A 12,351-nucleotide genomic window follows, 5' to 3' on the forward strand; every position below is an offset into this window, starting at 1 on the left:
TGGAAATAAATTGTATTTTATAGACCCCATGCCAGCTCGAAAGGAGCAAAGCCATTTTGGAAATCTAGTTCTTGGTCAATATCTGCGTTTGGGCACTACAGCGCCGTTAGTTAAATAGATACAAAATGAAGGGTGAAGAGAGGCTTTTCCACGCACACTTTGCTTGGAAAATCTGAATAGGTAATATTTGGGCTGCACCTGGGTCTCCCGTTCTAATCTGGAAAGCCCTAGAATAAGAAAAAGATTGCTAGACATGTGATCAGTTACACCCCAGGTTTCTGTCGTTTGGTGAACATAAACAGGAACATAAAAAGAAAATGGAAGTGTCAGGAAACCAAAGGGCAAAAAATATAAGAAAGGGAAAGGAAGAGTAAAGACAGCAGCATACCAGGACATGGGATTTTCAAAAAATTTATGACAAACCGTTACTAAATAAAAATTTGTGGTACCACAAACAAGTTTTTTGAGGAGTCTTTGCTTGATTCATTGGCATTCATGTCAATTCATTTATGCTGTTTGACTACCATTGTGGGGAAAGGGAGAGGTTTTAACCCATTTGTGGCGTTGAACAATTTTTGTTTACCTAGTGAGAGTGCTATATTTCTTTTAATACCTGCTGTTCATAAACCATTATTTTTTTCCCTTCAGTGTTTTGAGTGAAACCAATGACCTTGGCTAATTAAATTCAGAGAAAATATTATTTCTTAAGTACCATCTGTGCTGAAGGAGTTGTTTTTTAGTATAGTGCCCAGGATTTTGAGTTGTCATTCTTTCGGCATTGTTCATACTTAAGTAGGTTGCTGTTGATGTGGCTTCTTTATCTGCTGGTCTTTTGAAAGTTAATATGGCACAGGTAATACCAGGCCTCCCCATATTTAGGAAAACTACTTAGAGTGGGGGTTCTCATTTTATTGGCAATGGATTAAACAGTAAACTAGAACCTACCAGAAAAGGTTACCTCAAGCCCAGTTGTTTGTGTGGTGATAGATGCAGATTACTGTGACTGATAAACTATATTCTCTGTTCACTCCTAATAGTGCTGGTCCTAACACTAGCCAAGATAAAGTGTTAATTGCTGTATGCTGTTAAGATACACTAGATATGTAAGATAAATGGCCGTTTGAAGATTAAAACATGACTCCCTTGAGAATGGTGTATACAGTTTTCTGATTATTGCAGGCACTCTTAAGAGGAGATTCTAATTTACTTGCTTTATAAAAATGACATTATAAGCCTGGTAAAATAAAGTGTATTTTGCAGTCTGACCGTAGGTATGTCTTCCATAAAACTTGATGCATCAAGAACTGAAAAGATCAACCTGGATACCACTAGTTTGGCTTATTTTCTTTAAAACCTTTTGTTTAACATGTCATATACAACCATATTTAAGGGAAAAATGACCCTCCTTAATAGTCCACTGGAAGCCACAAATATTGGCTCTGGACCTCTCATGTTGCCTGTCCTAACTCTTTTATTATTGCTCCTCAGAAACATTAAAGAGCCTTTGAGCACTTTTTTCCCATAGTTTCTTCACCGTTGACAATACTTCGCAAAAAAAGGTCAAAGGAATTCCCAGATGTGCGGTGGCATATTTCAAGTCTCATAGAAGGGAAAACATTGTAAAAGTATCACTGGTTTCAGAGACAAGTTATAAGATCTCTTGCTGGACAACTTTTTGGTGACTCTGAGACAGCTAACCATATTGTAATAGATGGGGCACCATGAGTGTCTTCATTTATTAAGTACCCAAGGGGACCCATATGATGCTTGGAGGGCTACAGAGAATATAATCTCCAAAATTGCTTCTCTCTGTACAGATATGTGGGAGAAGGATGGTTGAAAGAGATCCTTTGGGTTCTAAGATGAACAAAGCCTAAACTAGTGCCTCTGGAACAGAGATAAATGAACCTAGTTAGCTATTGTTATAGGCTGAATTGTGTCCCCCCACCCCATTCATATGTTGAAGCCCTAACTCTCCAGTACCTCAGAATGTGACTGTTTTTGGTGATAAGGCCTTTAAAGAGGTCGTTAAGTTAAAATGAATTCCTGAAAGTGGGCCCTAATCCAATCTAACTGGTGTCCCTAGATAGGAGGGAATTTGGATGTAAAGAGAGACAGTAAGGGTAGCATACACAGAGAAAAGACCATCTGAGGACACAGCAAGAAGGCAACTATTTGCAAGCCAAAGAGAGGCTGTAAAAGAAACCAACCCTGCTGACACCTTAATCTTGTACTTCTAGCCTCCAAAACTGTGAGGAAATACATTTATATTGTGTAAGCTACCCAGGCTGGTATTTTGTTATAGTGGCCCTAGCAAAAGAATACAGCTACAATTATTTTCCCTCACAGTTAGGCATATTTGGCAATCTAAATTTATTTAATCCAGTTATGGGTCTGTTATCAAGTGCTTTCTGTGGTGTGAAATGAGGTGACCATTTAGCCATGCCAGTAGGTTGTGGCGGGGTGTGGAGTGGTGTGCCGTAGCTATTCAGAGAAAGTACCTACTGGTGTTGGGCATACAACTTAAAATCTGAAGGGACAAGATGCAGCTTGCTTCCTTGCTCCAAAGCTCCTCTGCAGAGGGCTTTTTAAGAATCTTAAACTTGAAGTCACACACAAAAGATGAAAGAGTGAATTAAAATGAACTAGAACTAAATTGAATTAAAATACACTGAATTAAAATATATTATAACTAAGATTTAAATCAGGTCTCAGCTCCTGCCTGCTGCAGAAGTTATAGGAATGGAAGTGCTAACCTCTTGCTTTTGTTCAAATCCTGGATTTCCACCTGGGGTAATTATATTAGCCCTGCATTTAATTCTCTTTAAAGAGACATTTGCATTATTGACCACATCTTTTAAAAAAAATTCTCACGTAAGGCTTGTTGTAGTATGATCTTTAGTTAGTTTAAAGGGCTCCCAATTATTTATTAGTTACAGGATGTCAAAATTTAATGAATTTTAATCATTTTTAAAAGAATTTATTTATTTATTTATTTATTTATTTATTTATTTATTTATCAGAGATAGAGTACAAGGAGGGGCAACGGCAGGCAGAGGGAGAAGCAGGCTCCCTGCTGAGCAAGGAGCCTGATGTGGGACTCCATCCCAGGACCCTGAGATCATGACTTGAGCTGAAGGCAGACACTTAACCAACTGAGCCACCCAGGCATCCCTTAATGGATAGTTTTAAATAAGATTTTCTATATAAATGTAGAATGTCAAGATTTGCTGGAGTTTACATTTCTAAAAGGAATAAATCCTACAGTAATGATTTTAATAACTCATTATATAGAGAGAGCATTTATTATGTGAAATTGTCCTAGTGTCTGTGGAATAGTCAAAGACAAAACATACATAGACTTTATTGGAAAGATAACTATGTAATCAAGTGAGTATGGTACAGAATAGAATGTGTTAGATGCAACTTTAGTTATTCTTAAAGTTCTGTGGGAGGCAAAATAGAGTATCACAATAAAGGCTATGTGTGTATGTGTGTTCATGTGTGTATAGTTTATGTATATATATATACATATAGGGTAAGATATATATATGGTATATATGTATATATATGGTGTGATGCTTTCTTTATCATTTGTAAAGAACGTTTAAATAACCTTTTTTTAAGCTTCAAAACATCCTGGGATGGTAGGAGGGTAGGGTATTATCATTCCACATAACAAATGAAGACACGGGTGCTCAGAAACTTGTTCCTTTAATTGCTGACCTAGTGCTTCTCTAGTCTCTCTCTCCTCTGTCAGATATTTAAAGTGGCCTTTATGAGTAGAAAAAGCAATTGGTATCATTTCCTCGAAGAACCCAGAGGCTGACAGACATAGTAGTAATGTCTTGCTTAATGAACTCTTGAGGAACACAAGTCCATGAATGATGTTAGTGCAGGTATATACTGGGAGTGAGAGGAGGCTCAGCCAAGGCAAAGCTATGGGAGTCTCCCCCTTGAGGCACTACAGAGGTCAAGCCTCCTGTTGCAGAAGGGATGTCTGGGGGAGGATGGAACTACACATCCTAGAATGCTTTGCTATATATTTTTTTAAAGATTTTATTTATTTATTTGAGAGAGAGAGAATGAGAGATAGCATGAAAAGGAAGAGGGTCAGAGGGAGAAGCAGACTCCCCGCTGAGCAGGGAGCCCGACATGGGACTCAATCCCGGGACTCCAGGATCATGACCCAAGCCGAAGGCAGTCGCTTAACCAACTGAGCCACCGGTTTCCATATGTGTTACATAAAGTATGACCCACCCCATTCTGTGTTCCACCTCATTAATAACATTTTCACTGTTTTGTGTTCACTGCTACCCATCATTAGGTTACAAATTTGTTGAAGATATAAACAACTGTTTGTTGTTGACAGTTTGTTGATGTTAATATCATTATAGTGTTTCTGACCAGAAGAATATGAATGGAAATGCTTAATAATTATTTTCTGTTTCTTGTATCTACTCTTTTACCATGTGTTCTTACCCCTCTAATAAACGAAGCTCCTTGTAAATTCATTTTCCTCTTGAACTCAGTCTCCGCTCATCCATCTTCCTTCATGTTTTATATTCAGTCCTTTTCTCTTTAACCTTCTACCTCTCATTCATCAGATGCTCTCTTTTTCCGAAATCAGGAGAATTGTGTGGTAAGTAGAGAAAGGACTCAAATCTTTAAAACCTCTCTAGGCTAGAGCACTGCTTGCACAAAGCCACTGCTAAGCATAGCAGCATTTCTAGTTGGTTACTATAGAGACAATCAGCATTAGATGGAGCCTCGCTTGATGGAAGCTAGGCAAGGAGGCTTTGTGAGATTGGAGGCCTCATATGCAGGGTCATGTGGAAGAGGCCAAAACCTAGAAAAGATAGGAAGAGGAAAGGTTTCACAAATGAGCTAATAGGTAATTAATTGATAGATTTTAGGTTGGTTAAATCTGTGCCTGCAAAAGCCTTGAATCCAGTGCACAAGGAATCTACTTCTAAGAACCCCAGTATGATTACAATTTTTTTTTAAATAACAGCTGTGCTGCTATGAACATTTGTGTACAAATTTTGTGCAGGACTTATGTTTCCATTCCTTTGGTTATATGCTTAATTAAGAGTGGAATTGCTGGGTCATATGGTAACTCCTTTTGAGGAACTACCAGGCTGTTTTCCAAAGTGGCTGCACCACTTTACATTTCCACCACCAACATGTGAGCGTTCCAATTTCTCCACATCCTCACCAAGGCTTGTTATTACATCTTTTTGATTATAGCCATGGGTGGTATGTGAAGTGGTATCTCATTGTGTTTTGACTTATATTTCCCTGATGGCTAAAGATGTTGTGCATATTTTGTTTGCTTATTGGCCATTTGTATATCTTCTGTGGAGAAATGTCTGTTCAGATCCTTTGGTCATTTAAACAATTGGGTTTTTGTGTTTTTCTAATTGAGTTGAAAGAGTTCTTTATATATCCTAGTATATGTGCTGCCGAAGCAATCACAAGTTCTTTATGTATTCTTTTTTTTTTTAAAGATTTTATTTATTTATTTGACAGAGAGAGACACAGCGAGAGAGGGAACACAAGCGGGGGGAGGGGGAGAGGGAGAAGCAGGCTTCCCACTGAGCAGGGAGCCTGATGCGGGGCTTGATCCCAGCACCCTGGGATCATGACCTGAGCGGAAGGCAGACGCGTAATTACTGAACCACTCAGGCGTCCCAGTTCTTTATATATTCTAAATACGAGGCTCTTATCAGAGACTTTCAGAGACTTGTATATATGAGGTTCAGAAAAATTTTCTCCCATTCTGTGAGGGTTTTTTTTTTTCCTTTTTCTTTGGGTGGTGGCCTTTGCTGCCCAAAAGCTCTTAATTTAGATGAAGTCCAGTTTATCTATTTTGCTTTTTTTGCTTGTTCTTTTCATGTCACTTCTTGAAAACACTGCCATTATAATCAAAGGTCATGAAAATTTACACCTGTTTTATTTATTTAATTGAAGCATTTTATACATTTACTTTATTTTTGTTTTCTTCGAGGATTTTAAGTTTCATTTTTTAAGGTTTTATTATAATATTCAGTGTATTTAAACTAAAATTAAAAAAAAAAACAGTTCATCCATTTCTCCCTCCATTCCAATAGATTGGTAACCACCAATCTACCTCTTGTTTCTATGAGCTTGATTCTCTATATCTATGAGCTTTTTTAGATTTCACGTGTAAGAGAGATCATGCAGTATTTGTCTTTCTCTGTCTGACTTATTTTACTTAGCATAGTGTCCTCGAGGTTTATCCATGTGTTGTGAATGGCAAGATTTCATTCTTTTTTATGGCTTAAATAATATTCCATTGTGTATATATACTACAATTTCTTTATTCATCCATCAACACTTAGGTTGTTTTCGTGTCTTGGCTATTGAAAATAATGCTGCAGTGAACATGGAAGTGCATATATCTTTTCTAGTTAATGTTTTTGTTTTCTTCAGACAAATACCCAAAGTGGAATTGTTGGTTGGTTTTCCTCTAAGAGTTTTATACTTTTAGCACCTTATATTTAAGTCTTTGATACAGTTTGAATTATTTTTGTATATGATGTGAAGTAGGGGTCCAAATTCATATTTTTGCATGTGGATGTCCAATTTCCCAGCAGTATCATTTGAAAAGACTATTCTTTCCCCCAAGAATGAATTGACCATAAATGTATGGGTTTATTTCTGGACAATCAATCCTGTTCTGTTGGTCTGTAACTTATGCCATTACCATATTGTCTTGATTATTGTAGCTTTGTAGTAAGTTTTGAAGTCAAGAAGTGTGACTCTTCCAACTTTGTTCTTTTTCAAGATTATGTTGGCTACTTGGGATTCATTGAACTTTCATATGAATTTTAGTATCACTTTATCAATTTCTACAGAGAAGATAGTTGAGATTTTGATAGGGATTGCATTAAATCTGTAGAAACCTTTGGGGAATATTGTCATCTTAACAATATTAAGTCTTCCAGCCTGGGTGGCTCAGTCAGTTAAGTCTCTGCCTTCGGATCATGTCATGATCTCAGGGTCCTGGGATCAAGCCCCATGTTGGGCTCCCTGCTCAACAGGGAGTCTGCTTCTCCCTCTCCCCCTGCTCATGCTTGCTTGTGCTCTCTCTCTCTCAAAAAAATAATAAAATCTTAAAAAAAAAAGTGTATAGGCATACAACTGATTTTTAAAAATTGATTTTATATTCTCAAACTTGCTGAACTCATTTATTAATTGTAATAAATTTTTTGTTGATTCCTTAGGATTTTCTGTATGCAAGATTATGTTATCTGCAAATAGAAATAGTTTTACTTCTTCGTTTCCCCCTCTGGATGCCTGTTATTTCATTTTTGGCCTAATTGCCCTTTCTGGAATCTCCAGTACAGTGTTTAATAGAAATAGTGAGAGTGGGGTTGCCTGGGTGGTTCAGTTGGTTGAGTTCCCAACTCTTGGTTTAGGTTGAGGTCCTGGTCTCCAGGTTGGGTCCTAGGATCAAACCAGCATGGGGCTCTGTGCTCAGCAGGGAGTATGCTTCTCTTCTTCCTCTCCTTGTGCCCCTCCCCGCGCCCCCCATGCTCTCTCTCTCAATAAATAAATCTAAAAAAAAAAAAATAGAGGAACATCCCTATCTTGTTTCTGATCTTAGCAAGAAAACATTGAGTCATACACCATTAAGAATGTTTAGTTGTGGGTTTTCTATAGATGCCCTTTATCAAGTTGAGGAATTTGCCTTCTGTTCCTAGTTTGTTGAATGTTTATACATAAAAGAGTATTGAATTTTGTCAAATGTTTTTGCTGCCTCTGTCGAGGTGATCATGTGCTTTTTGTCCTTTATTCTATTAATATGAGAATGCTACATAAATTGGTTTCCAGATCTACATCAATCTTATATTTCTCAAGATAAATCCCACTCGGTCATGGTGTATAATTCTTTTTATATATTGTTGGATTTGGTTTGCTAGTATTTTGTTGAGGCTTTTTGTATTTGTAGTCATAAGAGATATTGGTCTTTAGTATTCTTGTGATGTTTTTGCTTTTTGGTATGTGGGTAATACCGACCTCATAGAATGAGTTAGGAAGTGTTCCCTCCTCTTCAACTTTTAAAGAGTTGTGAAGAATTGTAACTTGATTTTTTAGATGTTTGGTAGAATTCACCAGTAAAGCTATCTGTGTATGGGTTTTTCTTCGTGAGTAGTTTATTATTATTACTAATTCAGTCTCTTCACTTATTATAGGTCTATTGAGATTTTCTTTTTTTCTTGAGTCAGTTTCGGTAGTTAGTGTCTTTCTAGGAATTTGTCAGTTTCATCCAGGTTATAGAAGTAGTTAACACACAGTTGTTCATTGTATTCCCTTATAATAATCCTTTTTATTTTTCTAAAGTCAGTAATAATGTCTCATCTTTGAGTCCTGATTTTAGTAATTTGATTCTTTTATTGGTTTGGTCAGGTACCTAAAAGACTGTCAACTTTTGGTTTTATTTTCTCTGTCATTTTTATATTGTCTATTTCAGTTTCTGCTCTAATATTTATTATTTCCTTCTTTCTACTTGCTTTGGATTTAGTTTGCTTTTTTTTTTTTCTTTTCCAGTGTCTTAAGTGGAAGCATAGATTATTGATTTTAGATTTTTCTTCTTTTTAAATGTAGGCATTTATACCTATAAGTTACTCTCTAAGAACTGCCCTAGTTGCATCCCATAAGTTATGGTAAGTTGTGTCCTCATTTTCTTTCCTCTCAAAGTATTTTCTAATTCCTTTTTCATATTTTATTAATTTATTAAAAGTAATTTCTACACCCAATGTCCGGTCTGATTACTTTTTTATACAGCTACCTACTCATTGCGTGGGTGTCTTTCTGCACTATCTCTGACAAATGGACATTCCACATTTGCTTACATAATTACTTTGATGAAAAGTTACTGCTTTGTAAAGTAGCCCGTTCCATTTTAAGCACCTCAGGTTTTCCAGTAGTTCCCTATAAAATTCTGCGTGATGGTCTCTGTTATTTCTTTTGAAGCAGCCCCCAATTAGTCTAATTTCTCTTCCAAAGGATAGTTCTCTAAGTATGTAAAAATTATTCTCTCTTCCCTAAATCTTTCAGGCTAATCATACCCTGTGCCATAAATTATTCTTTAAATAACATTATTTCCTTGTCCTTTATTATCTGTTTACCCTTCTCTTTTTTATTAGTATTTCTTTTAAAATTTGATGTCCCCAAAGTAAACATTAATACTCTAGATCAACAGTCAGCAACCTTTTTTCTATAAAAGGCCAGCTATAAATATTTTAGATTTTGACAGCCATACAGTGTTTATCATAACTGCTTACCTCTGCCATTGTAGTGTGAAAGTAGCCATTGACAATAAGTAAATGATGAGCATGATTGTGTTGCAAAAAAACTGTTTTTACAAAAACAAGTGGTTGGGTCAGATTTTGCCCACAGATCATGGTTTGCTGACTTCTGCTCTAGATGTTATCTAACTAGCGCAGAAGCCAGTGTGATTATATCTTCATTTGTGAATGCTATTCTCACATTAATATATTTTTAAAATTGTATTAAAATATTTCTCTGATCTTAGCATAGCCACTGCAGCCCTCCTTTGGTTACTGTCTAAAGTGTGTGTCTTGTAGACAACACATAGTTGGATCATGTCTTTATATTCATTCTACAAACTGCTTTTTATTAAAGTGTTTGTTTACATTTGACATACTTACTGATGGGGTAGGATTTATGAATGCTATTTTCCACTGCTTTCCACACAGCTTATGTCTTCTTTGTTGCGGTATTCTCCATTACTGCCTTCTTTTGTGCTTAATGTAATATTTAGTGTTATCATTTTAATACCCTTTTGCTTCTTTTAATGTATTTTTTGGGGTTATTTTCTTAGTGGTTATCTTGGGGGTTATTATAACATCTTAATGTAAACCCAATCCAATTCAGATTAATAATAATTTGATTTTAATAGTATATAAAAATTTTGTTCCAGTATAATTCTGTTCCCTTCACTTTCTTTTGTGCTATTGTCATACAAATTTTATCTACATATGTTATAAGTTGATCAACACAGTTTTATAAATTTTGCTTTCTGTAGTTTTTACTTAGAAGAAAAGAGTTAACAACAAAATAACATTGATACCATCTTTAACATTTACCTATGTAGTTAACTTTACTGGTATTTTTTATTTCTTTATGTGTACTTGAGTTACTGTCTTAGTGTTCTTTCATTTCAGCCTGAAAGACTCCCCTAGTATTTCTTTTTTTTTAATTTTTTATTGTTATGTTAAGCACCATACATTACATCATTAGTTTTTGATGTAGTGTTCCATGATTCATTGTTTGTGCATAACACCCACTGCTCCATGAAGAACGTATCCTCTTTAATACCCATCACCAGGCTAACCCATCCCCCCAAACCCCTCCCATCTAGAACCCTCAGTTTGTTTTTCAGAGTCCATCATCTCTCATGGTTTGTCTCCCCCTCCAATTTCCCCCCCTTCATTCTTCCCCTCCTGCTATCATCTTCTTCTTTTTTTTTCTTAACATATATTGCATTATTTGTTTCAGAGGTACAGATCCGTGATTCAGCAGTCTTGCACAATTCACAGCGCTCACCATAGCACATAACCTCCCCAATGTCTATCACCCAGCCACCCCATCCCTCCCACCCCACCCCCACTCCAGCAACCCTCAGTTTGTTTCCTGAGATTAAGAATTCCTCATATCAGTGAGGTCATGATACATGTCTTTCTCTGATTGACTTATTTCACTCAGCATAACACCCTCCAGTTCCATCCATGTCGTTGCAAATGGCAAGATCTCATTCCTTTTGATGACTGTGTAATATTCCATTATATATATAGACCACATCTTCTTTATCCATTCATCTGTCGATGGACATCTTGGCTCTTTCCACAGTTTGGCTATTGTGGACATTGCTGCTATAAACATCAGGGTGCACATACCCCTTCGAATCCCTACATTTGTATCTTTGTGGTAAATACCCAGTAGTGCAATTGCTGGATCATATGGTAGCTGTATTTTCAACTTTTTGAGGAACCTCCATACTGTTTTCCAGAGTGGTCGCACCAGCTTGCATTCCCACCAACAATGTAGGAGGGTTCCCCTTTCTCCGCATCCCCGCCAATATCTGTCGTTTTCTGGCTTGTTAATTTTAGCCATCCTGACTTGTGTGAGATGGTATCTCATTGAGGTTTTGATTTGGATTTCCCTGATGCCGAGCGATGTTGAGTAGTTTTTCCTTTCTCTGTTAGCCATTTGGATGTCTTCTTTGGAAAAAGGTCTGTTCATGTCTTCTACCCACTTCTTGATTGGATTATTTGTTCTTTGGGTGTTGAGTTTGATAAGTTCTTTATGGATTTTGAATACTGGCCCTTTATCTGATATGTCATTTGCAAATATCTTCTCCCATTCTGTCAGTTGTCTTTTGGTTCTGTGGACTGTTTCTTTTGCTGTGCAAAAGCTTTTTATCTTGATGAAGTCCCAATAGTTCATTTTTGCCCTTGCTTCCCTTGCCTTTGGTGATGTTTCTAGGAAGAAGTTGCTGCGGCTGAGGTCGAAGAGGTTGCTGCCTGTGTTCTGCTTTAGGATTTTGATGGACTCCTGTCTCACATTTAGGTCTTTCAACCATTTGGAGTCTGTTTTTGTGTGTGGTGTAAGGAAATGGTCCAGGTTCATTCTTCTGCATGTGGCTGTCCAATTTTCCCAACACCATTTGTTGAAGAGACTGTCTTTTTTCCATTGGACATTCTTTCCTACTTTGTCAAAGATTAGTTGTCCATAGAGTTGAGGGTCCATTTCTGGGCTCTCGATTCTGTTCCATTCATCTATGTGTCTGTTTTTGTGACAGTACCATACTGTCTTGATGATGACAGCTTTGTAATAGAGCTGGAAGTCTGGAATTGTGATGCCGTCAGCTTTGCTTTTCTTTTTCAACATTCCTCTGGCTATTCGGGGTCTTTTCTGGTTCCATACAAATTTTAGGAGTATCTGTTCCATTTCTTTGAAGAAAGTGGATGGTATTTTGATGGGGATTGCATTGAATGTGTAGATTGCTCTAGGTAGCATTGACATCTTCACAATATTTGTTCTTCCAATCCATGAGCATGGAACGTTTTTCCATTTCTTTGTGTCTTCCTCAATTTCTTTCATGAGTATTTTATAGTTTTCTGAGTACAGATTCTTTGCCTCTTTGGTTAGATTTATTCCTAGGTATCTTATGGTTTTGGGTGCAGTTGTAAATGGGATGACTCCTTAATTTCTCGCTCTTCTGTCCTGTTGTTGGTGTATAGGAATGCCACTGATTTCTGTGTATTGATTTTATATCCTGCCACTTTACTGAATTCC

The 12,351-nt window shown here is 36.8% G+C and overlaps 1 protein-coding gene across 4 annotated transcripts in view; it reads left to right on the forward strand.

Moving 5' to 3' along the window:
• Nucleotides 1-12,351, forward strand: part of MCM9 (minichromosome maintenance 9 homologous recombination repair factor) — a 105,883-nt gene that overhangs the window by 35,294 nt on the left and 58,238 nt on the right. The window lies entirely within an intron of this gene.

This window comes from Zalophus californianus, chromosome 7, assembly GCF_009762305.2.
Source record: "Zalophus californianus isolate mZalCal1 chromosome 7, mZalCal1.pri.v2, whole genome shotgun sequence".
Taxonomy (NCBI): Eukaryota; Metazoa; Chordata; class Mammalia; order Carnivora; family Otariidae; genus Zalophus; species Zalophus californianus.